The sequence below is a fragment of the Equus caballus genome, chromosome 17 (genome assembly GCF_041296265.1).
Source record: "Equus caballus isolate H_3958 breed thoroughbred chromosome 17, TB-T2T, whole genome shotgun sequence".
NCBI classification, from domain to species: Eukaryota; Metazoa; Chordata; class Mammalia; order Perissodactyla; family Equidae; genus Equus; species Equus caballus.
The window spans coordinates 10,489,061-10,513,557 of NC_091700.1; positions in this window are offsets into that span (position 1 = coordinate 10,489,061).

A 24,497-nucleotide genomic window follows, 5' to 3' on the forward strand; every position below is an offset into this window, starting at 1 on the left:
TGCCTTTGTATGAGACGTTCCCAGGACCCTGTAAGAGCACTGTGGAATGCGAGTGCTTTGCCAGCTTCCTAAAGAGCTGTAAGCAGGACAGTTGCTGGCTTGTCTCCAATTGAAGGATGGAGGCAGTGCTCTGTGCCTTCCACCTCTAGAGCAATGGAGGGCATGGCAGAGAGTAAAGGGCCCTTTCTTACATAGGTGCATTCTGACACTCTCTGACCCAGTGCACAATGGCGGTTTGTAAAAACCTATTGTCTGCTCCTGCTAAGCATGCGGAAGCACAGTCATCTGGGCCTCGTCCCCGTTGCTGAAGGGGAAGATGTAGACATTCCGTCTGAGCCGGGTTGGCAAGCTGGAAATGTGGCAGGAGCAGAAGTTCCAAATCTGCGAGTTAAGCGCTGAAAAGAAATGGCATATCAGCTGCCATTGTATGAGATGTTGCCAGGACACAGAGAGAGCACTGTTGAAAGCGAGTTCTTGCTCAGCTTCCTAAAGAGATGGAAGGACGATGGTCTGTGGCTTATCGCCCCTTGAGGGGGGGAGCCAGTGCATTGTGCATTCCACGTCTAGAGCAATGAAGGGCACGGCTGAGAGCAAAGGGGTCTTTCTGACATAGCTGCTTTCCGACACTCTCTCCAGCAGTGCAGAATGGTGGTTGGAAAAAGGCGTGCAGTCTATCGCCTCCTAAGCACGTGGACGCTCAATCATTTGGGACTCAGCCCAGTTGCTTCAGGGGAAGATGTAGGCATTTCGTCTGAGCCGGGTTGGCAAGGTGGAATTGCGGCAGAAGCAGGAGTCCTAAAGCTGCGAGTTAAGGGCTGGGAAGAAATGCCATTTGAGCTGCCTTAGTATGAGAAGTTCCCCGGTCTGCTGTAACAGGACTGTGGAAAGCGAGTTGTTTGTCAGCTTCCTAAAGACCTGGGGGCAAGATAGTTTATGGCTTGTCTCCAATTGAAGGATAGAGGCAGTGCTTTGTGCCTTCCATCTCTAGAGCAATGGAGGGCACGGCTGAGAGCAAAGGGCCCTTTCTGACATAGGTGGATTCTGACACTCTCTGACCCAGTGCACAATGGCGGTTTGTAAAAAGCCTATTGTCTGCTCCTGCTAAGCATGTGGCAGCACAATCATGTGGGCTTCGCCCCCGTTGCTTAAGGGGAAGATGTAGGCATTTCGTCTGAGCCGGGTTGGCAAGGTGGAATTGCGGCAGAAGCAGGAGTCCTAAAGCTGCGAGTTAAGGGCTGGGAAGAAATGCCATTTGAGCTGCCTTTGTATGAGAAGTTCCCCGGTCTGCTGTAACGGGACTGTGGAAAGCGAGTTGTTTGTCAGCTTCCTAAAGAGCTGGAGGCAAGACAGTTTATGGCTTGTCTCCAATTGAAGGATAGAGGCAGTGCTTTGTGCCTTCCATCTCTAGAGCAATGGAGGGCACTGCTGAGAGCAAAGGGCCCTTTCTGACATAGGTTCATTCTGACACTCTCTGACCCAGTGCACAATGGCGGTTTGTAAAAAGCCTATTGTCTGCTCCTGCTAAGCATGTGGCAGCACAATCATGTGGGCTTCGCCCCCGTTGCTTAAGGGGAAGATGTAGGCATTTCGTCTGAGCCGGGTTGGCAAGGTGGAACTGTGGCAGAAGCGGAAGTCCTAAAGCGGCCAGTTAAGCACTGGGAAGAAATGGCGTTTGAGCTGCCTCTGTATGAGAGTTTCCTCGTATGCTGTAATGGCACTGTGGAAAGCGAGTTCTTTCCCAGCTTCCTAAAGAGCTGGAGGCAAGACAGTTTATGGCTTGTCTCCAATTGAAGGATGGAGACAGTGCTTTGTGCATTCCACCTCTACAGAAATGGAGGGCACGGCTGAGAGTAAAGGGGTCTTTCTGCCATTGGTGCTATCTGACACTCTCCCAACCGTTGCACTTCGTGGTAAGATAAAAGCCTATTGTCTCTCTCCTCCTCAGCATGTGGAACCACAATCCTATGGGCCTCATCCCCATTGCTCAAGGGGAAGTTGTAGGCATTTCGTCTGAGCCGGGTTGGCAAGGTGGAAACGTGCAGGATGCAGATGTCCCAGACTGGCGAGTGAAGTGCTGAAAAGAAACAGCGTTCAACCTCCTTTGTATGAGATGTTCCCAGGACGCTGTAGGAGCAGTGTGGAAAGGGAGTTTTTTCTCCACTTCCTAAAGAGCTGGAAGCAGGCCAAGATGTGCTTTGTCTCCCATTGAGGAGTGGATCCAGAACCAGTGCCTTGTGCCTTCCACCTCTAGAGCAATGGAGGGCATGGCTGAGAGCAAAGGGGCCTTTCTGACATAGCTGCTTTCCGACACTCTCTCCAGCAGTGCACAATGGTGGTTGGAAAAAGGCGTGCAGTCTATCGCCTCCTAAGCACGTGGACGCTCAATCATTTGGGACTCAGCCCAGTTGCTTCAGGGGAAGATGTAGGCATTTCGTCTCAGCCGGGTTGCCAAGGTGGAATTGCGGCAGAAGCAGGAGTCCTAAAGCTGCGAGTTAAGGGCTGGGAAGAAATGCCATTTGAGATGCCTTTGTATGAGAAGTTCCCCGGTCTGCTGTAACAGGACTGTGGAAAGCGAGTTGTTTGTCAGCTTCCTAAAGAGCTGGAGGCAAGACAGTTTATGGCTTGTCTCCAAATGAAGGATGGAGGCAGTGCTTTGTGCCTTCCACCTCTAGAGCAATGGAGGGCACGGCTGAGAGCAAAGGGCCCTTTCTGACATAGGTGCATTCTGACACTCTCTGACCCAGTGCACAATGGCGGTTTGTAAAAACCCTATTGTCTGCTCCTGCTAAGCATGTGGCAGCACAATCATGTGGGCTTCACCCCCGTTGCTTAAGGGGAAGATGTAGGCATTTCGTCTGAGCCGGGTTGGCAAGGTGGAACTCTGGCAGAAGCGGAAGTCCTAAAGAGGCCAATTAAGCCCTGGGAAGAAATGGCGTTTGAGCTGCCTCTCTATGAGAGTCTCCTCGTATGCTGTAACAGCACTGTGGAAAGCGAGTTCTTTCCCAGGTTCCTAAAGAGCTGGAGGCAAGACAGTTTATGGCTTGTCTCCCATTGAAGGATGGAGGCAGTGCTTTCTGCCTTCCACCTCTACAGCAATGGAGATCGCGGCTGAGAGTAAAGGGCCTTTCTGCCATTGGTGCTTTCTGACACTCTCCCAACCGTTGCACTTCGTGGTTAGTTAAAAGCCTATTGTCTCTCTCCTCCTCCGCATGTGGAACCAATATACTATGGGCCTCATCCCAATTGCTCAAGGGGAAGTTGTAGGCATTTCGTCTGAGCCGGGTTGGCAAGGTGGAAATGTGCAGGATGCAGATGTCCCAGACTGGCGAGTGAAGTGCTGAAAAGAAACGGCGTTCAGCCTCCTTTGCATGAGATGTTCCCAGGACGCTGTAAGAGCACTGTGGAAAGGGAGTTTCTTCTCCACTTCCAAAAGAGCTGGAAGCAGGCCAAGATGTGGTTTGTCTCCCATTGAGGGGTGGATCCAGAACCAGTGCCTTGTGCCTTCCACCTCGAGAGCAATGGAGGGCATGGCTGAGAGCAAAGGGGCCTTTCTGACATAGCTGCTTTCCGACGCTCTCTAAGCAGTGTAAAATGGTGGTTGGAAAAAGGCATGCAGTTTATCGCCTCCTAAGCATGTGGATGCTCAATCACTTGGGAGTCAGCACAGTCGCTTCAGGGGAAGATGTGGACATTTCGTCTGAGCCGGGTTGGCAAGGTGGAAATGCGGCAGAAGCAGATGTTGCAGATTGGTGAGTTAAGGGCTGAAAAGACACGGTGTTCAGCTGCCTTTGTATGAGACGTTCCCAGGACGCTGTAAGAGCACTGCGGAATGCGAGTGCTTTCCCAGCTTCCTAAAGAGCTGGAAGCAGGCCAGTTGCTGGCTTGTCTCCAATTGAAGGATGGAGGCAGTGCTTTGTGCCTTCCACCTCTAGAGCAATGGAGGGCACGGCTGAGAGTAAATTAAAGGGGTCTTTCTGCCATTGGTGTTTTCTGACACTCTCTGACCCAGTGCACAATGGCGGTTTGTAAAAAGCCTATTGTCTGCTCCTGCTAAGGATGCAGAAGCACAGTCATCTGGGCCTCGTCCCCGCTGCTGAAGGGGAAGATGTAGACATTTCGTCTGAGCCGGGTTGGCCAGGTGGAAATGTGGCATGAGCAGAAGTTCCAAATCTGCGAGTTAAGCGCTGAAAAGAAATGGCATATCAGCTGCCTTTGTATGAGATGTTGCCAGGACACAGAAATAGCACTGTTGAAAGCGAGTTCTTGTTCAGCTTCCTAAAGAGATGGAAGGAAGATGGTCTGTGGCTTGTCGCCCCTTGAGGTGGGGAGCCAGTGCATTGTGCATTCCACGTCTGGAGCAATGAAGGGCACGGCTGAGAGCAAATGGGTCTTTCTGACATAGCTGCTTTCCGACACTCTCTCCAGCAGTGCACAATGGTGGTTGGAAAAAGGCGTGCAGTCTATCGCCTCCTAAGCACGTGGACGCTCAATCATTTGGGACTCAGCCCAGTTGCTTCAGGGGAAGATGTAGGCATTTGGTCTCAGCCAGGTTGGCAAGGTGGAATTGCGGCAGAAGCAGGAGTCCTAAAGCTGCGAGTTAAGGGCTGGGAAGAAATGCCATTTGACCTGCCTTTGTATGAGAAGTTCCCCGGTCTCCTGTAACAGGACTGTGGAAAGCGAGTTGTTTGTCAGCTTCCTAAAGAGCTGGAGGCAAGACAGTTTATGGCTTGTCTCCAAATGAAGGATGGAGGCAGTGCTTTGTGCCTTCCACCTCTAGAGCAATGGAGGGCACGGCTGAGAGCAAAGGGCCCTTTCTGACATAGGTGCATTCTGACAGTCTCTGACCCAGTGCACAATGGCGGTTTGTAAAAACCCTATTGTCTGCTCCTGCTAAGCATTTGGCAGCACAATCATGTGGGCTTCGCCCCCGTTGCTTAAGGGTAAGATGTAGGCATTTCGTCTGAGCCGGGTTGGCAAGGTGGAACTGTGGCAGAAGCGGAAGTCCTAAAGCGGCCAGTTAAGCACTGGGATGAAATGGCCTTTGAGCTGCCTCTGTATGAGAGTTTCCTCGTATGCTGTAACAGCACTGTGGAAAGCGAGTTCTTTCCCAGCTTCCTAAAGAGCTGGAGGCAAGACAGTTTATGGCTTGTCTCCCATTGAAGGATGGAGGCAGTGCTTTCTGCCTTCCACCTCTACAGCAATGGAGGGCACGGCTGAGAGTAAAGGGGCCTTTCTGCCATTGGTGCTTTCTGACACTCTCCCAACCGTTGCACTTCCTGGTTAGTTAAAAGCCTATTGTCTCTCTCCTCCTCAGCCTGTGGAACCACAATCCTATGGGCCTCATCCCCATTGCTCAAGGGGAAGTTGTAGGCATTTCGTCTGAGCCGGGTTGGCAAGGTGGAAACGTGCAGGATGCAGATGTCCCAGACTGGCGAGTGAGGTGCTGAAAAGAAACGGTGTTCAGCCTCCTTTGTATGAGATTTTCCCAGGACGCTGTAAGAGCACTGTGGAAAGGGAGTTTTTTCTCCACTTCCTAAAGAGCTGGAAGCAGGCCAAGATGTGGTTTTTCTCCCATTGAGGGGTGGATCCAGAACCAGTGCCTTGTGCCTTCCACCTCGAGAGCAATGGAGGGCATGGCTGAGAGCAAAGGGGCCTTTCTGACATAGCTGCTTTCCGACGCTCTCTAAGCAGTGTAAAATGGTGGTTGGAAACAGGCATGCAGTTTATCGCCTCCTAAGCATGTGGATGCTCAATCATTTGGGAATCAGCACAGTCGCTTGAGGGGAAGATGTAGGCATTTCGTCTGAGCCGGGTTGGCAAGGTGGAAATGCGGCAGAAGCAGATGTTGCAGATTGGTGAGTTAAGGGCTGAAAAGACACGGTGTTCAGCTGCCTTTGTAGGAGACGTTCCCAGGACGCTGTAAGAGCACTGTGGAATGCGAGTGCTTTCCCAGCTTCCTAAAGAGCTGGAAGCAGGACAGTTGCTGGCTTGTCTCCAATTGAAGGATGGAGGCAGTGCTTTGTGCCTTCCACCTCTAGAGCAATGGAGGGCACGGCTGAGAGCAAAGGGCCCTTTCTGACATAGGTGCATTCTGACACTCTCTGACCCAGTGCACAATGGCGGTTTGTAAAAAGCCTATTGTCTGCTCCTGCTAAGCATGCGGAAGCACAGTCATCTGGGCCTCGTCCCCGTTGCTGAAGGGGAAGATGTAGACATTTCGTCTGAGCCGGGTTGGCAAGGTGGAAATGTGGCAGGAGCAGAAGTTCCAAATCTGCGAGTTAAGCGCTGAAAAGAAATGGCATATCAGCTGCCTTTGTATGAGATGTTGCCAGGACACAGAAGGAGCACTGTTGAAAGCGAGTTCTTGCTCAGCTTACTAAAGAGATGGAAGGAAGATGGTCTGTGGCTTGTCGCCCCTTGAGGGGGGGAGCCAGTGCCTTGTGCATTCCACGTCTACAGCAATGAAGGGCACGGCTGAGAGCAAAGGGGTCTTTCTGACATAGCTGCTTTCCGACACTCTCTCCAGCAGTGCACAATGGTGGTTGGAAAAAGGCGTGCAGTCTATCGCCTCCTAAGCACGTGGACGCTCAATCATTTGGGACTCAGCCCAGTTGCTTCAGGGGAAGATGTAGGCATTTCGTCTCAGCCGGGTTGGCAAGGTGGAATTGCGGCAGAAGCAGGAGTCCTAAAGCCGCGAGTGAAGGGCTGGGAAGAAATGCCATTTGAGCTGCCTTTGTATGAGAAGTTCCCTGGTCTGCTGTAACAGGACTGTGGAAAGCGAGTTGTTTGTCAGCTTCCTAAAGAGCTGGAGGCAAGACAGTTTATGGCTTGTCTCCAATTGAAGGATGGAGGCAGTGCTTTGTGCCCTCCACCTCTAGAGCAATGGAGGGCACTGCTGAGAGCAAAGGGCCCTTTCTGACATTGGTGCTTTCTTACACTCCCCCAACCATTGCTCAAGGGCGGTTGGTTAACAGCCTATTGTCTCTCTCCTACTAAGCAGGTGGAACCACAATCATTCGGGCCTCGTCCTCATTGCTTAAGGGGAAGTTGTAGGCATTTCGTCTGAGCCGGCTTGACAAGGTGGAAATGTGGCACATGCAGATGTTCCAGATCGGCGAGTGAAGTGCTGGAAGAAACGGCGTTCAGCTGCCTTTGTATGAGATGTTCCCTGGACGCTCTAAGAGCACTATGGAATGCGAGCTCTTTCTCAGCGTCCTAAAGAGCTGGACGCAAGAAGGTGTGTGGTTCGTCTGCCATTGAGGGGTGGAGCCAGAGGCAGTGCATTGTGCCTTCCTTCTCTACAGCAATTCAGGGCATGGCTGAGATCAAAGGGACCTTTCTGACATAGGTGCTTTCTGACACTCTCTCCACCAGTGCACAATCGTGATTGTAAAAAGCCTGTCTCTCTCCTCTTAAGCATGTGGAAGCACAGTCATATGGGCCTCGTCCCCGTTGCTGAAGGGGAAGATGTAGGCATTTCGTCGGAGCCCGGATGGCAAGGTGGAAATGTGGCAGAAACAGAAGTTCCAAATCGGCAAGTTAAGGGCGGAAAAGAAACGGCGTTTCAGCTGCCTTTGTATGAGATGTTCCCTGGACTCTGTAAGATCACTGTTGCAAGCGAATTCCTTCTCAGCTTCCTAAAGAGATGGAAGCAAGGTGGTCTGTGGCTTGTCGCCCCTTGAGGGCGGGAGCCAGTGCATTGTGCATTCCACGTCTAGAGCAATGGAGGGCACGGCTGAGAGCAAAGGGGTCTTTCTGACATAGCTGCTTTCCGACACTCTCTCCAGCAGTGCACAATGGTGGTTGGAAAAAGGCGTGCAGTCTATCGCCTCCTAAGCATGTGGGCGCTCAATCATTTGGGAGTCAGCCCAGTTGCTTCAGGGGAAGATGTAGGTATTTCGTCTGAGCCGGGTTGGCAAGGTGCAATTGTGACAGAAGCAGAAGTTCTAAAGTGTCGAGTTAAGGGCTGGCAAGAAAGGCCGTTTTACCTGCATTTCTATGACAGTTTCCCCAGAGGCGGTTCCCGGGAGTCGAGCAGGTGTTTGCAGAATGCTCAGCAGGTGGTTCCAGTCTTTCACGGAAGTGGTCCGGGGCGTCCAGCACCTGGTTCTGGCACATGTGAGGGGCGGTTCCAGGATGAATGGCAGGTTATTCCGGAGTGTCGGCAAGTGGTTCTGGCGTAGCCGGCAGGTGATTTTGGTGTATCCAGCAGATGGTTCCAGCGAGTCGAGCAGGTGGTTCCAGTGTGCTCGTAAGGTGGTTCAGGAATGTCCGAAATGTGGTTCCGGTTAGTCCGGGAGGTGGTTCCGGCGTGTCCGGCACGTTTTTCAGGCACGTCTGAGGGGTGGTTCCGGCATGCACGGCAGGTGATTGCGGAGTGTCCGCCAAGTGGTTCCCGCGTAGCTGGCAGGTGGTTCAGGCGGGTCCAGCAGGTGGTTCTGGGGAGTGGATCAGGTGGTTCTGGCATGCTTGGCAGGTGCTTCCGGCGTCTCCTGCACATGGTTCTGGTACGTATGAGAGGTGGTTCCGGCACGCCAGACAGGTGATTTTGGAGTGTCCGGCAAGTGGTTCTGGCATAGCCGGCAGCTGATTTTGGCATGTCCGGCAGGTGGCTCCAGCGATTCGAGCAGGTTGTTCCGGCATGCTCAGCAGGTGGATCTGGCGTGCTCGGCAGGTGGTTCAGACGGGTCTGGCAGGTGGTTTCGGTCTGTTCGGGGTGTGGTTCCGGCATCTCAGGCACATGGTTCTGGCACGTCTGAGAGGTGTTTCCGGAGTGTCCGCCAAGTGGTTCTGGCGTAGCTGGCAGGTGATGTTGGCATGACCGGCAGGAGGTTCCAGACAGAACGGCAGGTGATTCCGAAGTGTTCACCAACTGGTTGTGGCGTAGCTGGTAGGTGATTTTGGCGTGTCCGCCAAGTGGTTCTTGCGTAGCTGGCAGGTGATGTTGGCGTGACCGGCAGGTGGTTCCAGCCAGCCCGGCAGGTGATTCCGAAGTGTTCACCAACTGGATGCGGCGTAGCCGACAGGTGATTTTGGTGTGTCTGGCAGGTGGTTCTGGCGAGTCGAGCAGGTGGTTCCGGCGTGCTCGGCAGGTGCTTCTGGTGTCATTGGCATGTGGTTGTGGCATGTCTGAGAGGTCGTTGCGGCATGCCCGGCGGGTGATTCCAGAGTGTTCGCCACGTGGTTCTGGCGTAGCTGGCAGGTGATTTTGCATGTCCGGTGGTGATTCCGGCGACTCAAGCCGGTGGTTCCGGCGTGTCCGGCAGGTGGTTCCGGTCTGTACGGCAGGTGGTTCTGGGGTGTCCAGCACGAGGTTCTGGCACGTCTGAGAGGTTGTGTCAGCATGCCCTTCACGTGATTCCAGCTTGTCCGCCAAGTGGTTCTGATGTAGCGGGCAGGTGATTTGGGCGTGTCCATGAGGTGAGACAGGTGAGTCAAGCAGGAGGTCCCGGCGTGTCCGGCAGGTGGTTCCGGTCTGTCCTGCAGGTGGTTCCAGAGTTTTCTGCCAAGTGGTTCTGGCGTTGCCTGCAGGTGATTTTGGCGTGTACTGCAGGTGGTTCTGTGGAGTGGATCCGGAACTTCCGGCATTCTCGGCAGGTGCTTCGGCTGTCTCCGGCATGTGTTTTTGGCACCTCTGAGAGGTGGTTCCAGCATGCCCAGCAGGTGATTCCGGAGTGTCTGACAAGTGGTTGTGGCGTAGCCGGCTGGTGATTTCGGCGTGTCCGTCAGGTGGTTCTGGTGAGTCAAGCAGGTGGTTCCGGCTTGTCCGTCAGGTGGTTCCGGTCTATCCTGGAGGTGGTTCCAGAGTGTCGGCCGTGTGATTCTGGGATAGACGGCAGGTGATTTTGGCGTGTCCATCAGGTGGTACTGGTGAGTCAAGCAGGTGGTTCCGGCGAGTGTTTCCTGTGTTTCTGGTCTGTCCGGGAGATGGTTCCGGCCTGTCCGGCACGTGCTTCTGGAACTTCTGAGTGGCTGTGCTGGCATGCCCGGCAGGTGATTCTGGAGTGTCTGCCAAGTGGTTTTGGCATAGCCGGCAGGTGATTTTGGCCTTTCAGGCAGGTGGTTCCGGCATGTACAGCAGGTGGTTCTGGCGAGCTCGGCAGGTGGTTCTGGGATGTCCGGCACATGCTTCTGGCACGTCTGAGAGGTGGTTCCAGCATGCCCGCCAGGTGATCCCGGTGAGTCCTCCAAGTGGTTCTGGCGTAACCCGCAGGTGTTTCTGGTGTGTCCGGCAGGTGGCTCTGGTGAGTCGAACAGGTGGTTCCAGTGTGCTCGGCAGGTGGTTCAGGCAGGTCCGGCAGGTTTTTGCAGTCTGTCCATGACGTGGTTCCGGCATACCCTCAAGGTGATTCGGGAGTTTCCACCAAGTGGTTTTGGCGTAGCTGGCATATGATTTTGGCCTGTCAGGCAGGTGGTTCCGGCGAGCTCTGCAGGTACTTCCAGTCTCTCCGGCACGTGGTTGTGGCACGTGTGACACATGGTTCCGGCATTCCCGGCAGGTGATTCTGGAGTCTCCGGCATGTGGTTCGGGCACCTCTGAGAGGTCGTTCCGGCATGCCCAACAGGTGATTCCGGAGTGTCCGGCATATGGTTCTGGCACATATGAGAGGTGGTTCCGGCATGCCCGGCAGGTGATTCCGGAGTCTCCGGCATGTGGTTCTGGCACCTCTGAGAGGTGGTTCCGGAATGCCTGGCATGTGATTCCGGAGTGTCTGAAGAGTGGTTCTGGCGTAGCCGGCAGTTTATTTTGGCGTGTCCAATAGGTGGTTCTGGGGAGTGGATCAGCTGGTTCCGGCATACTCGGCAGGTGGTACCGGAGTGTCCAAAACATGGTTCTGGCAAGTCTGAGAGATGGTTCCGGAATGCCCGACAGGTGATTCCGGAGTGTCCGCCAAGTGTTTCTGGCATACCCGGCAGGTGATTTTGGCATGTCCGACAGGTGTTTCTTGCGAGTCGAGCAGGTGGCTCAGGCATGCTCAGCTGGTGCTTCCGGCGTCTCTGGCACGTGGTTCTGCTGTGTCTGAGAGCTGGTTCTGGCATGTCCGGCAGATGATTCCGGAGTGTCCACCAAGTGGTTGTGGCATACCCGGCAGGTGATTTTAGCGTGTCAGGTAGGTGGTTCAGGCGAGTCGAGTAGGTGGTTCCGGCGTGCTCGGCAGGTTGTTCAGGCGGGTCTGGCAGGCGGTTTCGGTCTGTTCGGGGAGTGGTTCCGGCATCTCAGGCACATGGTTCTGGCACGTCTGACAGGTGGTTCCGGCCGGCCCGACAGGAGTTTCTGGAGTGTCCGCCAAGTGGTTATGGCGTAGCTGAAATGTGATGTTGGCGTGACCAGCAGGTGGTTCCAGCAAGCCCGGCAGGTGATTCCGGAGTGTCTTCCGAGTGGTTCTGGCATAGCCAGCAGGTGATTTTGGCGTGTCCAGCAAGTGGTTCCGGCGAGCTCGACAGGTGGTACTGGTGTGTCCGGAACATGGTTCTGGCACGTCTGAGAGATGGTGCCGGCATGCCTGGCAGGTGATTCCGGAGTGTCCGGCATGTGGTTCGGGAACCTCTGAGAGGTCGTTCCGGCATGCCCGACAGGTGATACTGAAGTGTCTGCCACGTGGTTCCGGCGTACCCGGCTGGTGATTTTTGCATGTCCGACAGGTGTTTCTTGCTAGTCGAGCAGGTGGCTCAGGCATGCTCAGCTGGTGCTTCCGGCGTCTCTGGCTCGTGGTTCTGGTGTGTCTGAGAGCTGGTTCTGGCATGTCCGGCAGACGATTCCGGAGTGTCCACCAAGTGGTTCTGGTAGACCTGGCAGGTGATTTTGGCGTGTCAGGAAGGTGGTTCCGGCTAGCTGAGCAGGTGGATCAGGCGTGCTCGCCAGGGGATTCAGGCGGGTCTGGCAGGTGGTTTCGGTCTGTTCGGGGAGTGGTTCCGGCATCTCAGGCACATGGTTCTGAACACGTCTGAGAGGTGGTTCTGGCCGGCCCGACAGGTGTTTCCGGAGTGTCCGCCAAGTGGTTCTGGCGTAGCTGAAAGGTGATGTTGGCGTGACCGGAAGGTGGTTCCAGCCAGCCCGGCAGGTGATTCCGGAGTGTCTGCCGAGTGGTTCTGGCGTAGCCGGCAGGTGAATTTGGCGTGTCCAGCAGGTGGTTCCGGCGAGCTCGGCAGGTGGTACCGGCGTGTCCGGAACATGGTTCTGGCACGTCTGAGAGATGGTTCCGGCATGCCAGGCAGGTGTTTCCGGAGTGTCTGCAGAGTGGTTCTGGCGTAGCCGGCAGGGGATTCTGGCATGTCCAGCAGGTGGTCTGGGGAGTTGATCAGGTGTTCCGGCATACTCGGCAGGTGGTACCGGCGTGTCCGGATCATGGTTCCGGCAAGTCTGAGAGGTGGTTCCGGCATGCCCTAGAGGTGATTCCGGAGTGTTCGCCAAGTGGTTCTGGCATAGCCAGCAGGTCATTTTGCATGTCCGGCGGTGGTTCCGGCGAGTCGAGCCGGTGGTTCCGGCGTGTCCAGCAGGTGTTTCCGGTCTGTCGGGCAGGTGGTTCTGGCGTGTCCGGCACGAGGTTCTGGCACGTCTGAGAGTTGGTTCCAGCATGCCCGACAGGTGATTCCGGAGTGTCCGCCACGTGGTTCTGGCGTACCCGGCAGGTGATTTTGGCGTGTCTGGCAGGTGGTTCTGGGGAGTGGATCAGGCACTTCCGGCATTCTCGGAAGGTGCTTCCGCTGTCTCCGGCATGTGGTTGTGGCACCTCTGAGAGGTGGTTCCAGCATGCCCGGCAGGTGATTCCAGAGTGTCCGACAAGTGGTTGTAGCGTAGCCGGGTGGTGATTCTGGCGTGTCCGGCAGGTGGTTCTGGCGAGTCAAGCAGGTGGTTCCGGCATGTCCGGCAGGTGGTTCCGTCTGTCCTGGAGGTGGTTCCGGAGTGTCTGCCGAGCGGTTCTGGCATAGCCGGCAGGTGATTTTGGCGTGTCCAGCAGGTGGTTCTGGGGAGTGGAGCAGGTGTTTCCGGCATACTCGGCAGGTGGTTCCGGCGTGTCCGGCAAATGGTTCTGGCACGTCTGAGAGGTGGTTCCGGCATGCCCGGCAGGTGATTGCAGAGTGTATGGCATGTGGTTCTGGCACCTCTGAGACGTGGATCCGGAATGCCTGGCATGTGATTCCGGAGTGTCTGCTGAGTGGTTCTGGCATAGCCGGCAGGTGATTTTGGCGTGTCCCGCAGGTGGTTCAGGCGACTTCAGCAGGTGGTTCCGACGTGCTAGGCAGGTTCTTCCGGCGTCTCCGGCACGTGCTTCTGGCACTTCTGAGAGGTGGTTCCGGTCTTACGGGGAGGGGTATCCGGTGTGTCCGGCACGTTGTTCCGGCACGTCTGAGAGGTGGTTCTATGATGCCAGGCACGTGATTCCAGAGAGTCCACAAAGTGGTTTTGGCGTAGCCGGAAGGTGATTTTGGCATGTCCGGCAGGTGGTTCAGACGAGTTGAGCAGGTGGTTCCGGCGTGCTCGGCAGGTGCTTCCGGAGTGCTCGCCAAGTGGTTCTGGCGTAGCCGGCAGGTGATGTTGGCGTGACCGGCAGGTGGTTCCAGCAAGCCCGGCAGGTGATTCCGGAGTGTCTGCCGAGTGGTTCTGGCGTACCCGGCAGGTGATTTGGGCGTGTCCAGCAGGTGGTTTTGGCGAGTCGAGCCACTGGTTCCGGCATGTCCGGCAGGTGGTTCCGGCATGTCTGGCAGGTGGTTCCGGCTTGTCCAGCACGTGGTTACAGCATGCCCGGCAGGTGATTCCGGAGTGTCCGGCATGTGGTTCTGGCACCTCTGAGAGGTGGTTCCGGCATGCCCGGCAGGTGATTCCGGAGTGTCCGGCATTTGGTTCTGGCACCTCTGAGAGGTCGTTCCGGAATGCCTGGCATGTGATTCCGGAGCGTCTGCCGAGTGGTTCTGGCGTAGCCGGCAGTTGATTTTGGCGTGTCCACTAGGTGGTTCTGGGGAGTGGATCAGCTGGTTCCGGCATACTTGGCAGGTGCTACCGGCGTGTCCAGAACATGGTTCTGGCATGTCTGAGAGGTGGTTCCGGCATGACCGACAGGTGATTCCGGAGCGTCCGCCAAGTGTTTCTGGCGTACCAGGCAGGTCATTTTGGCATGTCCGACAGGTGTATCTTGCGAGTCGAGCAGGTGGCTCAGGCATGCTCAGCTGGTGCTTCCGGCGTCTCTGGCACGTTGTTCTGGTGTGTCTGAGAGCTGGTTCTGGCATGTCCGGCAGATGATTCCGGAGTGTCCACCAAGTGGTTCTGGTATACCTGGCAGGTGATTTTGGCGTGTCAGGAAGTTGGTTCCGGCTAGTTGAGCAGGTGGATCAGGCGTGCTCGCAAGGGGGTTCAGGCAGGTCTGGCAGGTGGTTTTGGTCTGTTCGGGGAGTGGTTCCATCATCTCAGGCACATGGTTCTGGCACGTCTGAGAAGTGGTTCCGGCCGGCCCGACAGGTGTTTCCATGGTGTCCGCCAAGTGGTTCTGGCATAGCTGGCAGGTGATGTTGGCGTGACCGGCAGGTGGTTCCAGAAAGCCCGGCAGGCGATTCCGAAGAGTTCACCAAATGGTTGTGGCGTAGCCGGCAGGTGATTTTGGTGTGTCCAGCGGGTGGTTTTGGCGAGTCGAGCAGGTGGTTCTGGCGTGCTCGGCAGCTGCTTCCGGTGTCATTGGCATGAGGTTCCGGCATGTCTGAGAGGTGATTCCGCCATGCCCGGCAGGTGGTTCCGGAGTGTCTGCCGAGTGGTTCTGGAGCCAGCCCGGGAGGTGATTCCGAAGAGTTCACCAAATGGTTGTGGCGTAGCCGGCAGGTGATTTTGGCGTGTCAGGACGGCGGTTCCAGCTAGTTGAGCAGGTGGATCAGGCGTGCTCGCCAGGGGGTTTAGGCGGGTCTGGCAGGTGGTTTCGGTCTGTTCGGGGAGTGGTTCCGGCATCTCAGGCACATGGTTCTGGCACGTCTGAGAGGTGGTTCCGGCACGCCCGACAGGTGATTCCGGAGCGTCCGCCAAGTGTTTCTGGCGTACCCTGCAGGTGATTTTAGCATGTCCGACAGGTGTTTCTTGCGAGTCGAGCAGGTGGCTCAGGCATGCTCAGCTGGTGCTTCCGGCGTCTCTGGCACGTGGTTCTGGTGTGTCTGAGAGCTGGTTCTGGCATGTCCGGCAGATGATTCCGGAGTGTCCACCAAGTGGTTCTGGTATACCTGGCAGGTGATTTTGGCGTGTCAGGAAGGTGGTTCCGGCTAGCTGAGCAGGTGGATCAGGCGTGCTCGCCAGGGGATTCAGGCGGGTCTGGCAGGTGGTTTCGGTCTGTTCAGGGAGTGGTTCCGGCATCTCAGGCACATGGTTCTGGCACGTCTGAGAGGTGGTTCCGGCCGGCCGGAGAGGTGTTTCTGGAGTGTCCGCCAAGTGGTTCTGGCGTAGCTGAAAGGTGATGTTGGCGTGACCGGAAGGTGGTTCCAGCCAGCCCGGCAGGTGATTCCGGAGTGTCTGCCGAGTGGTTCTGGCGTAGCCGGCAGGTGATTTTGGCGTGTCCAGCAGGTGGTTCCGGCGAGCTCGGCAGGTGGTACCGGCGTGTCCGGAACATGGTTCTGGCACGTGTGAGAGATGGTTCTGGCATGCCGGGCAGGTGATTCCGGAGTGTCCGCCACGTGGTTCTTGCATACCCGGCAGGTGATTTTGGCGTGTCTGGCAGGTATTTCTTGCAAGACGAGCATTTGGCTCAGGGATGATCAGCAGGTGCTTCCGGCGTGTCTGGCACGTGGTTCTGGTGTGTCTGAGGGCTGGTTCTGGCATGTCCGGCAGATGATTCCGTAGTGTCCACCAAGTGGTTGTGGCATTCCCGGAAGGTGATTTTGGCGTGTCAGATAGGTGGTTCCGGCGCGTCGAGTAGGTGGTTCCGGCGTGCTCGGCAGGTTGTTCAGGCGTGTCTGGCAGGTGGTTTCGGTCTGTTCGGGTTGTGGTTCCGGCATCTCAGGCACATGGTTCTGGCACGTCTGATAGGTGGTTCCGGCCGGCCCGACAGGTGTTTCCATGGTGTCCGCCAAGTGGTTCTGGCATAGCTGGCAGGTGATGTTGGCGTTACCGGCAGGTGGTTCCAGCCAGCCCGGCAGGTGATTCCAAAGTGTTACCAAATGGTTGTGGCGTAGCCGGCAGGTGATTTTGGCGTGTCCAGCAGGTGGTTCTGGCGTGCTCGGCAGGTGATTCCGCTGTCATTGGCATGTGGTTCCGGCATGTCTGAGAAGTGGTTCCGCCATGCCCGGCAGGTGATTTCAGAGTGTTCGCCAAGTGGTTCTGGCGTAGCCGGCAGGTGATTTGCATGTCCGGAAATGGTTCCGGCGAGTGGAGCCGGTGGTTCCGGCATTTCCGGCAGGTGGTTCCGGTCTGTCCAGCAGGTGGTTCTGGTGTGTCCGGCACGAGGTTCTGGCACGTCTGAGAGGTTGTGTCGCCATGCACTTCACGTGATTCCGGCTTGTCCGCCAAGTGGTTCTGGTGTAGCGGGCAGGTGATTTTGGTGTGTCCGGCAGGTGGGACCGGTGAGTCAAGCAGGTGGTTCCGGCGAGTGTTTCCTGTGTTTCCGGTCTGTCCAGGAGATGGTTCCGGCCTTTCCAGCACGTGCTTCTGGCACTTCTGAGAGGTTCTGCTTTCATGCCCGGCAGGTGATTCTGGAGTGTCCGCCAAGTGGTTTTGGCGTATCCAGCATATGATTTTGGCCTGTGAGGCAGGTGGTTCCGGCATGTCCAGCAGGTTGTTCCGGCGAGCTCGTCAGGTGCTTCCGGTCTCTCTGGCACGTGGTTGTGGCACGTCTGAGAGATGGTTCCGGGATGCCAGGCAGGTGATTCCGGAGTGTCCGGCATGTGGTTCTGGCACCTCTGAGAGGTGGTTCCGGAATGCCTGGCATGTTATTCCGGAGTGTCTGCCGAGTGCTTCTGGCGTAGCTGGCAGTTGATTTTGGCGTGTCCACTAGGTGGTTCTGGGGAGTGGATCAGGTGGTTCCGGCATACTCGGCAGGTGGTACCGGCGTGTGCAGAACATGGATATGGCAGGTCTGAGAGGTGGTTCTGGCATGCCCGACAGGTGATTCCGGAGTGTCCGCCAAGTGTTTCTGGCGTACCCGGCAGGTGGTTTTGGCATGTCGGACAGGTGTTTCCTGCGAGTCGAGCAGGTGGCTCAGGCATGCTCTGCTGGTGCTTCCGGCGTCTCTGGCACGTGGTTCTGGTGTGTCTGAGAGCTGGTTCTGGCATGTCCGGCAAATGATTCTGGAGTGTCCACCAATTAGTTCTTGTATACCTGGCAGGTGATTTTGGCGTGTCAGGAAGGTGGTTCCGGCTAGTTGAGCAGGTGTTTCCGGAGTGTCCGCCAAGTGGTTCTGGCGTAGCTGAAAGGTGATGTTGGCGTGACCGGCAGGTGGTTCCAGCCAGCCCGGCAGGTGATTCCGGAGTGTCTGCCGCGTGGTTCTGGGGTAGCCGGCAGGTGATTTTGGCGTGTCCAGCACGTGGTTCTGGGGAGTGGATCAGGTGGTTCCGGCATACTCGGCAGGTGGTACCGGCGAGTCCGGAACATGGTTCTGGCAAGTCTGAGAGGTGGTTCTGGCATGCCCGACAGCTGATTCCGGAGTGTTTGCCAAGTGGTTCTGGCGTAGCCGGCAGGTGATTTTGCATGTCCGACAATGGTTCCGGCGAGTCGAGACGGTGGTTCCGGCATGTCCAGCAGGTGGTTCCGGCATGCCCGGCAGGTGATTCCGGAGTGTCCGGCATGTGGTTATGGCACCTCTGAGAGGTGGTTCCGGCATGCCCGTCAGGTGATACCGGAGTGTCCGGCATTTGCTTCTGGCTCCTCTGAGAGGTGGTTCCGGAATGCCTGGCATGCGATTCCGGAGTGTCTGCAGAGTGGTTCTGTCTTGTCCAGCAGCTGGTTCCGGCGAGCTCGGCAGGTGGTTCCGGCATGTCCGGAACATGGTTCTGGCACGTCTGAGAGATGGTTCCGGCATGCCCGACAGGTGATTCCGGAGTGTTCGCCAAGTGGTTCTGGCGTAGCCGGCAGGTCATTTTGCATGTCCGGCGGTGGTTCTGGCGAGTCGAGCCGGTGGTTCCGGCGTGTCCAGCAGGTGTTTCCGGTCTGTCTGGCAGGTGGTTCTGCCGTGACCGGCACGAGGTTCTGGCACGTCTGAGAGTTGGTTCCGGCATGCCCTGCAGGTGATTCCGGAGTGTCCGGCATGTGGTTCTTGCACCTCTGAGAGATGGTTCCGGCATGCCCGGCAGGTGATACCGGAGTGTCCGGCATTTGCTTCTGGCACCTCGGAGAGGTGGTTCCGGAATGCCTGGCATGTGATTCCGGAGCGTCTGCCGAGTGGTTCTGGCGTAGCCGGCAGTTGATTTTGGCGTGTCCACTAGGTGGTTCTGGGGAGTGGATCAGCTGGTTCTGGCAAACCCGGCAGGTGATTTTGGCATGTCCGACAGGTGTTTCTTGCGAGTCGAGCAGGTGGCTCAGGCATGCTCAGCTGGTGCTTCCGGCGTCTCTGGCACGTGGTTCTGGTGTGTCTGAGAGCTGGTTCTGGCATGTCCGGCAGACGATTCCGGAGTGTCCACCAAGTGGTTCTGGTAGACCTGGCAGGTGATTTTGGCGTGTCAGGAAGGTGGTTCCGGCTAGTTGAGCAGGTGGATCAGGCGTGCTCACCAGGGGGTTCAGGCGGGTCTGGCAGGTGGTTTCGGTCTGTTAGGGGAGTGGTTCCGTCATCTCAGGCACCTGGTTCTGGCACGTCTGAGAGGTGGTTCCGGCCGGCCCGACAGTTGTTTCCGGAGTGTCCGCCAAGTGGTTCTGGGGTAGCTGAAAGGTCATGTTGGCATGACCGGCAGGTGGTTCCAGGCAGCCCGGCAGGTGATTCCGGAGTGTCTGCCGAGTGGTTCTGGCGTAGCCGGCAGGTGATTTGCGCGTGTCCAGCAGGTGGTTCCGGCGAGCTCGGCAGGTGGTACCGGCGTGTCCGGAACATGGTTCTGGCACGTCTGAGAGATGGTTCCGGCATGCCCGGCAGGTGATTCCGGAGTGTCCGGCATGTGGTTCTGGCACCTCTGAGAGGTGGTTCCGGCATGCCCGGCAGGTGGTTCCAGAGTGTCTGCCGAGTGGTTCTGGCGTAGTCGGCATGTGATTCTGGCGTGTCCAGCAGGTGGTTCTGGGGAGTGGATCAGGTGGTTCCGGCATACTCGGCAGGTCGTACCGGCGTGTCCGGAACATGGTTCTGGCAAGTCTGAGAGGTGGTTCCGGCATGTCCAGCAGGTGGTTCCGGCATTCCGGGCAGGTGATTTCGGAGTGTCCAGCATGTGGTTTTGGCACGTCTGAGAGGTGGTTCCGGCATGCCCGACATGTGATTCCGGAGTGTTCGCCAAGTTTTTCTGGCGTAGTCGGCAGGTCATTTTGCATGTCCGGTGGTGGTTCCGGCGAGTCGAGCTGGTGGTTCCGGCGTGTCCAGCATGTGTTTCCGGACTGTCCGGCAGGTGGTTCTGGCGTGTCCGGCACGAGGTTCTGGCACGTCTGAGAGTTGGTTCCGGCATGCCCGACAGGTGATTCCGGAGTGTCCGCCACGTGGTTCTGGGGTACCCGGCAGGTGATTTTGGCGTGTCCGGCAGGTGTTTCTGGCAAGTCGAGCATTTGGCTCAGGCATGCTCAGCAGGTGCTTCCGGCGTGTCTGGCACGTGGTTCTGGTGTGTCTGAGAGCTGGTTCTGGCATGTCCGGCAGATGATTCTGGAGTGTCCACCAAGTGGTTGTGGCATACCCGGCAGGTGATTTTAGCGTGTCAGGTAGGTGGTTCCAGCGAGTCGAGTAGGTGGTTCCGGCGTGCTCGGCAGGTGGTTCAGGCGGGTCTGGCAGGTGGTTTCGGTCTGTTCGGGGTGTGGTTCCGGCATCTCAGGCACATGGTTCCGGCACGTCTGATAGGTGGTTGCGGCCGGCCCGACAGGTGTTTCCACGGTGTCCGCCAAGTGGTTCTGGCATAGCTGGCAGGTGATGTTGGTGTGACCGGCAGGTTGTTCCAGCCAGCCCGGCAGGTGATTCCGAAGACTTCACCAAATGGTTGTGGCATAGCCGGCAGGTGATTTTGGCGTGTCCAGCAGGAGGTTTTGGCGAGTCGAGCAGGTGGTTCCGGCGTGCTCGGCAGGTGCTTCCGGGGTCATTGGCACGTGGTTCTGGCATATCTGAGAGGTGGTTCCGGCATGCCCGGCAGGTGATTCCGGAGTGTTCGCCAAGTGTTTCCGGCGTAGCCGGCAGGTGATTTTGCATGTCCAGCGGTCGTTCCGGCGGGTCGAGCCGGTGGTTCCGGCGTGTCCGGCAGGTGGTTCCGGTCTGTCCGGCAGGTGGTTCTGTGGTGTCCGGCACGAGGTTCAGTCTGAGAGGCTGTGCCGGCATGCCCCTCACGTGATTCCGGCTTGTCCCCGAAGTGGTGCTGGTGTAGCGGGCACGTGATTTTGGCGTGTCCGGCAGGTGGTTCAGGCGAGTTGAGCAGGTGGTTGCGACGTGCTCGGCAGGTGCTTCCGGCGTCTCCGGCACGTGTTTCTGGCACATCTGACTGGTGGTTCCGGCATGCCCAAAAGTTGATTCCGGTCTGTCCGGTAGGAGGTTCCGGCGTGCACGGCACGTGGTTCTGGTACATGTCAGAGGTGGTTGCGTATGCCCAACAGGTGATTCCGGACTGTCCACCACGTGCTTCTGGCACGTCTGAGAGGTGGTTCCAACATGCCCGGCAGGTCATTTCGGAGAGTCGTCCAAGTGGTTCTGGCGTAGCCCGCAGGTGATTTTGGCGTGTCCGGCAGGTGGTTCCGCCGTGCTCACCAGGTGGTTCAGGCATGGCCGTCACGTGGTTCCAGTCTGTCCAGGACGTGTTTCCAGCTTCTCCGGCAGGTGGTTCTGGTACGTCTGAGAGGTGGTTCCGCCATGGCTGGCAGGTGATCCCGGACTGTCCCCCAGGTGGTTCTGGCATAGCCAGCAGTTGATATTGGCCTGTCCGGCAGGTGGTTCCAGCGAGTCGAACAGGTGGCTCCGGCGTTCTTGGCAGGTGGTTCCGGTCTGTCCGGCAGGTGTTTCCGGCGTCTCCGGCACGTGCTTCCGGCACGTCTGAGAGGTGGTTCCGGCATGCGCGGCAGGTGATTCCGTAGTGTCCGCCAGGTGGTTCTGGCATACCCGGCAGGTGATTTTGGCGTGTCCGGCAGGTGTTTCTGGCGAGTCGAGCAGGTGGCTCCGGCATGCTCGGCAGGTGCTTCCGGCGTCTCCGGCACTTGGTTCTGGTGTGTCTGAGAGCTGGTTCCGGCATGTCCGGCAGATGATTCCGGAGTGTCCGCCAAGTGGTTCTGGCATACCCAGCAGGTGATTTTGGCGTGTCAGGGAGGTGGTACCGGTGAGTCGAGCAGGTGGTTCCGGCGTGCTCAGCAGGTGGTTCAGGCGGTTCTGGCAGGTGGTATCCGTCTGTTCGGGGTGTGGTTCCAGCATCTCATGAACACGTTTCTGGCACGTCTGAGATGTGGTTCCAGCCGGCCCGACAGGTGTTTCCGCAGTGTCCGCCAAGCGGTTCTGGCGTAGTTGGCAGGTGATTTTGGCATGACTGGCAGGTGGTTCCAGCAAGCCTGGCAGGTGATTCCAAAGTGTTCACCAACTGGTTGTGGCGTAGCCGGCAGGTGATTTTTGCGTGATCGGCAGGTGGTTCTGGCGAGTCGAGCAGGTGGTTCCAGCGTGCTCGGCTGGTGCTTCCGGGGTCATTGGCACGGGGTTCTGGCATGTCTGAGAAGTGGTTCCTGCATGCCCGGCAAGTGATTCTGGAGTGCTCGCCAAGTGGTTCTGGCATAGTCGGCAGGTGATTTTGGCATGTCCGGCAGGTGGTTCAGGCGAGTTGAGCAGGTGGTTCCAACGTGCTTGGCAGGTGCTTCCGGCGTCTCCGGCACGTGTTTCTGGCACATCTGACAGGTGGTTCCGGCATGCACGAAAGGTGATTCCGGTCTGTCCTGTAGGTGGTTCCAGCCTGCACGGCATGTGGTTCTGGTACGTCTCAGAGGTGGTTGCGCATGCCCAACAGGTGATTCCGGACTGTCCGCCACATGGTTCTGGCACGTCTGAGAGGTGGTTCCGGCATGCCCGGCAGGTCATCCCAGAGAGTCCTCCAAGTGGTTCTGGCATAACACGCAGGTGATTTTGGCGTGTCTGGCAGGTTGTTCAGTTGTGCTTGGCAGGTGGTTCAGGCTTGGCCGGCAGGTGGTTCCAGACTGTCCAGGACGTGTTTCCAGCTTCTCCGGCAGGTGGTTCTGGTACGTCTGAGAGGTGGTTCCGCCATGGCGGGCAGGTGATTCCGGACCGTCCCCCAGGTGGTTCTGGCATAGCCAGCAGTTGATATTGGCCTGTCCGGCAGGTGGTTCCAGCGAGTCGAACAGGTGGCTCCGGCGTGCTCGGCAGGTGGTTCCGGTCTGTCCGGTAGGTGATTCCGGCGTGTCCGGCACGTGCTTCCGGCACGTCTGAGAGGTGCTTCCGGCATGTGCGACAGGTGGTTTCGGAGTGTCCGCCAGGTGGTTCTGGCGTACCCGGCAGGTGATTTTGGCGTGTCCGGCAGGTGTTTCTGGCGAGTCGAGCAGGTGGCTCCGGCATGCTCGGCAGGTGCTTCCGGCGTCTCCGGCACGTGGTTCTGGTGTGTCTGAGAGCTGGCTCCGGCAAGTCCGGCAGATGATTCCGGAGTGTCCGCCAAGTGGTTCTGGCATACCCGGCTGGTGATTTGGGCATGTCAGGTAGGTGGTTCCGGCGAGTGTAGCAGGTGGCTCCGGCGTGCTCGGCACGTTGTTCAGACGGGTTTGGCAGGTGTTTTCCGTCTGTTCGGGGTGTGGTTCCAGCATCTCATGCACATGGTTCTGGCACGTCTGAGATGTGGTTCCGGCCGGCCCGACAGGTGTTTCCACAGTGTCCGCCAAGTGGTACTGGCGTAGTTGGCAGGTGATTTTGGCATGACCGGCAGGTGGTTCCAGCAAGCCCGGCAGGTGATTCCGAAGTGTTCCCCAACTGGTTGTGGCGTAGCCGGCAGGTGATTTTTGCGTGTCCGGCAGGTGGTTCTGGCGAGTCGAGCATGTGGTTCCGGCGTGTTCGGCAGGTGCTTCCGGGGTCATTGGCACGTGGTTCTGGCATATCTGAGAGGTGGTTCCGGCATGCCCGGCAGGTGATTCCGGAGTGTTCGCCAAGTGTTTCCGGCTTAGCCGGCAGGTGATTTGGCATGTCCAGCGGTCGTTCCGGCGGGTCGAGCCGGTGGTTCCGGCGTGTCCGGCTGGTGGTTCCGGTCTGTCCGGCAGGTGGTTCTGTGGTGTCCGGCACGAGGTTCAGTCTGAGAGGCTGTGCCGGCATGCCCCTCACGTGATTCCGGCTTGTCCCCGAAGTGGTGCTGGTGTAGCGGGCAGGTGATTTTGGCGTGTCCGGCAGGTGGTTCAGGCGAGTTGAGCAGGTGGTTGCGACGTGCTCGGCATGTGCTTCCGGCGTCTCCGGCACGTGTTTCTGGCACATCTGACTGGTGGTTCCGGCATGCCCAAAAGTTGATTCCGGTCTGTCCGGTAGGTGGTTCCGGCGTGCACGGCACGTGGCTCTGGTACTTGTCAGAGGTGGTTGCGTATGCCCAACAGGTGATTCCGGACTTTCCGCCACGTGCTTCTGGCACGTCTGAGAGGTGGTTCCAACATGCCCGGCAGGTCATTTCGGAGAGTCGTCCAAGTGGTTCTGGCGTAGCCCGCAGGTGATTTTGGCGTGTCCGGCAGGTGGTTCCGCCGTGCTCGGCAGGTGGTTCAGGCATGGCCGTTACGTGGTTCCAGTCTGTCCAGGACGTGTTTCCAGCTTCTCCGGCAGGTGGTTCTGGTACGCCTGATAGGTGGTTCCGCCATGGCTGGCACGTGATTCCGGACTGTCCCCCAGGTGGTTCTGGCATAGCCAGCAGTTGATATTGGCCTGTCCGGCAGGTGGTTCCAGCGAGTCGAACAGGTGGCTCCGGCGTTCTTGGCAGGTGGTTCTGGTCTGTCCGGCAGGTGTTTGCGGCGTGTCTGGCACGTGCTTCCGGCGTGCGCGGCAGCTGATTCCGTACTGTCCGCCAGGTGGTTCTGGCATACCCGGCAGGTGATTTTGGAGTGTCCGGCAGGTGTTTCTGGCGAGTCGAGCAGGTGGCTCCGGCATGCTCGGCAGGAGCTTCCGGCGTCTCCGGCACTTGGTTCTGGTGTGTCTGAGAGCTGGTTCCGGCATGTCCGGCAGATGATTCCGGAGTGTCCGCCAAGTGGTTCTGCCATACCCAGCAGGTGATTTTGGCGTGTCAGGGAGGTGGTACCGGTGAATCGAGCAGGTGGTTCCGGCGTGCTCGGCAGGTGGTTCAGGCTGTTCTGGCAGGTGGTATCCGTCTGTTCGGGGTGTGGTTCCAGCATCTCATGAACACGTTTCTGGCACGTCTGAGATGCGGTTCCAACCGGCCCGACAGGTGTTTCCGCAGCGTCCGCCAAGCGGTTCTGGCGT